This window comes from Armigeres subalbatus, chromosome 3, assembly GCF_024139115.2.
Source record: "Armigeres subalbatus isolate Guangzhou_Male chromosome 3, GZ_Asu_2, whole genome shotgun sequence".
In the NCBI taxonomy this organism is placed as follows: domain Eukaryota; kingdom Metazoa; phylum Arthropoda; class Insecta; order Diptera; family Culicidae; genus Armigeres; species Armigeres subalbatus.
The window spans coordinates 89,589,856-89,593,677 of record NC_085141.1 but is presented as its reverse complement, the minus strand read 5'-3'; the positions used below and the strand labels follow the sequence as shown (position 1 = coordinate 89,593,677).

The 3,822-nt window shown below is 37.2% G+C and overlaps 1 long non-coding RNA gene across 1 annotated transcript; it reads left to right on the top strand.

The window, feature by feature from the left end:
* Positions 1-1,845: 1,845 nt before the first annotated feature.
* Positions 1,846-2,851, top strand: LOC134225393 (uncharacterized). The gene is made up of 3 exons (XR_009983231.1): positions 1,846-2,151; positions 2,564-2,676; positions 2,752-2,851. It is a non-coding gene; the product is annotated as an uncharacterized LOC134225393 (long non-coding RNA).
* The last annotated feature ends 971 nt before the right edge of the window (positions 2,852-3,822 follow it).

Sequence of the window (3,822 nt, the reverse complement as noted above, 5' to 3'; positions counted from 1 at the left end):
TGGAAGCCTCCTTTCAATAGGCTTGGAAGCCTCCTTTCCAGAGGCCTGGAAGCCTCCTTTCAAAAGGCTTGGGAGCCTCCTTTCAAGAGGCTTGGAAGCCCCCTTTCAAGAGGCTTGGAAGCTCCCTTTCAAGAGGCTTGGAAGCCTCCTTTCAAGAGGCTTGGAAGCCTCCTTTCAAGAGGCTTGGAAGCCTCCTTTCAAGAGGCTTGGAAGCCTCCTTTCAAGAGGCTTGGAAGCCTCCTTTCAAGAGACTTGGAAGCCTCCTTTCAAGAGACTCGGAAGCCTCCTTTCAAGAGGCTCGGAAGCCTCCTTTCAAGAGGATTGGAACCCTCTTCTCAAAAGGCTTGAAAGCTTCTTTTCCAGAGGCTTGGACACCTGCTTTCAAAAGGCTTGGAAGCCTCCTTTCATGAGGTTTGGAAGTTTTCTTTTAAAATGCTCAGAAGCCTCCTTTCAAGAGGCTCGGAAGCCTCCTTTCAAGAGGCTCGGAAGCCTCCTTTCAAGAGGCTTGGAAGCCTTTTATCGAGAGGCTTGGAAGCATCGTTTCAAGATGTTTGGAAACCAGCTTTATAGAGGTTTTGAAACCTCCTTTCAAGGGGCCCGGTAGAATCGTTTTAAGAGGCTCAGAAGCCTTCTTTCAAAAATCTCAGAAGGCTTATTTCAAGAGGCTTAAGGTTCTTTTCAAAAGGCTCGTAAGCCTACTTTCTAAAGGTAAGGAAGCCTCCTTTCAAGAGGTTCGTGAGCCTTCTTGCAAGAGACTCGGAAAGCTCTTTTCAAGAGGCTCGTAAGCCCCCTTTCAAGATGTTCGGAAGCCTACTTTCAAGAGGCTTGAAAACCTATTTTCAAGTGGTTCGGAAGCCTGATTTCAAGATGCTCGGAAGCCTCCCTCCAGGAAGCTCGGAATTCTTCTTTCAAGAGGCTTTGAAGCATACTTTCAAAATGTTCAGAAGAGTCCTTTCAAGATGCAAAGGAAGCCTTCTTTTAAGTGACTCGAAAGCTGCCATTCAAGATGTTGGAAATTCTCTCTACAAGAGGCTCAGAAGCCTCTTATCAAGAGGTGCGGAATCCTACTTTCAAGAGATTCAGAAGCTCCTTTCGAGAGGCTGGCAAGCCTCCTTCCAAAGGGCTCAGAATTATTTTTATCAAAAGGCTTGGAAGCCTACTTTGAAGAGGGGGTACCTAAATTAATGCAGAACTTCAAAGGGGTAGCTCTTAATAAAAAGGTTGGGAACCGCTGCTCTATGCATATTTGTATTTGATATAGTACGCAACGGTCCAACAGCACCCATTTTTTGAAATAGTGCCTTCATGTAGCATTGAGCAAAATCATCCTCTTTGTAAACGTGAGGCTTTTTTTTTACGAAATATTGTATTTCAATGCTTCGGAACATCCATAAATTACGTGCCATTTGTAGGAGTAATGTTTTGAATATGTGTTACACATCGTACATAATTATGCATGTTACTACAAAAAGCAACGAGTGGGGGTGATCCCGGATAAAAATTTTCAGTAACTTGAATGACATAACCCATTGAAATACAATAGATTGTGTGGCAAACAATACAAACTATTGTATGCTTATTGTAAAATGTTCACGGTTGTAAAAGATCTTTATTGTACGTACATTAAAATAACAATATATTTAAATGTTTCCGATATATTCTATTATATTTTTTTTGTTCGCTTATGTTTAGTATTTCTCATCCAAAAACTACACAAATTTTAAAAGTATTCGATTTGGATGATCTGGAAATTCGTCTAATGTTATTGAATTAATATAATTTAGGAATATTTCATGGATTTATTATATTGGTGAAATAACAATTGAAAACAATAAAATTACAATAGCTTTGTTTGTTAAATAAATAAAAATGTTATACCGATTCTCAAGTATATATTTCCATATTGAAGGTCTTGTTGCAGGTCTAGAAATGTTATGCAATACAAATTTGATTTCAAAAAAATGAAAGGGAACAAAAACTTTTGCCTATCATTTTACTCGGAGAATGGCTGGATTCATTTGAGCGTGTACAGTTTTGTTTATAATTAGTGAAGAGATGAAAATAATGAAACTGTATGGTGCAGAAAGTGTATTTTTCATTACAGTTTCTGCTGCTGGGCAAGCGGTAGATCACTATGGCTTCTGTACCGTGGTAAGTATCTGAAGTGTTGAAGCGCGTTAGAGCATTATTACTGGGCGCGAGTATTTTGATCACCCTCACTCACCCATTTTCGGTTATCATTTTGGTGGCTGCATTCCGTATCGACGTTCGACGTTTGATAGTTCATCAAATAGTAGCGCTGTTATTTGGTCAATTTGGTCACCTGTCAGCTGCGCTACTGTTTTAGCAGTGCGTTTGGTTGCGACCGATAAAGTGCCAAGTAATGATACTGCGCTGACAAACGGTTTATACTCACCACCGGTAATCGTAATCTTATTGTTCTACAAAAGTTCAATGTACATAATGAACGCAGTGGTTCATTCCGAACAAAAAATAAATGAAAATTTTATCATCATAATACCTGATGACATGTCTGGTAACATGTATCCTTGTTCCTTTACAGAAATGAAGCTTATGATAAATAAAATACTGCTGCTTGCTGGTCACTGATTCAAGATCGTTCAGTGGCTACCATTGGCCAATCTCACCAACGGAATATAATAAGAACTAATGCAGGTAATTTTTTCTTTTCTTCTCGACGTATTTTTTCTAATAAAACTGACATTCTTTTATAATTTACATTTTTCACAGGTTTATATCTATATGTATTGTCTATTCGGAACAAAGTTAGTACGCTTTTTAAACCGATGTTGGATTTTTCTCCAGATACAGGCAACTTACTTAATTTTGGAAGTAGTGCACTGGATTCGTCTAAAGATATGCTAAACAACCGAAGGAAAATAAAATAATTTGTAAAACAATTAATTGTATTGTATTTTTATTGTAATATTGGAGTAGAATGTATTCTAAATCCTGTTGTATTTCTATTGTAAAACAATAGAAACAGTAATTGAAAACATTTAAAACACAATGTTTTCTATTGTTTTGTCGCTCGAAATCATCCCATTGAAGAACCGTAAAATCAATTGTTTTGCTCCGAATTTTGTATATTATTGTAAAGAATATTATTGTAAAGATACATAACAACCCCCCTTTTTAATTGTAAAAGTCCCATTTACCATTCATTTTATCGTGGAAAACCATTATTTCTCATGTGATTTTATTGTCAAAATTCCATTATATTCAATGGTAAAAATTATGTTTTAAATGGTGTTGTAACAACAAAATTTATGATATTTTAATGATATTTTTTATCCGGGATAGATTACTACATTATTACGTGAGATATTTTATGAATTCCCTAGATAGATAGATTTTGTGTGAATAAAACATTTCAGAGCTGCCCTGTACTGTCACTGTCGTTGCAAGTCTATTGATTGCTTTGACGCTTCCATACCAAAGCGACAAACAGCCAGCTATTGCAACAGTCGCATCGCGTTGGTTTGGAGGAACCTTTACGTTAAATATCTTGGCTGTTTATATGCACAGCACATGTTTCGAAATGGACCAATTGATAGGAAATTTGCGAAAAAGAATCCACGTGTCTTGGAGGGACTAGAACCCTCAACCTCCTACTCTCTAGATAGGCGTGATCAAGGATGGAAATTTTCATTCACTCAAATAATTGCTGGCAATTTGGTACATTAATCTGACAGCATTTATAGCATTCATTCACAGTCATAAGAAATGTCTCCAAATGAACTAAGTACTAAGAACGAAGTAAGGAAAGAATTGATCAAAAACGGAACATCAGAGATTAAT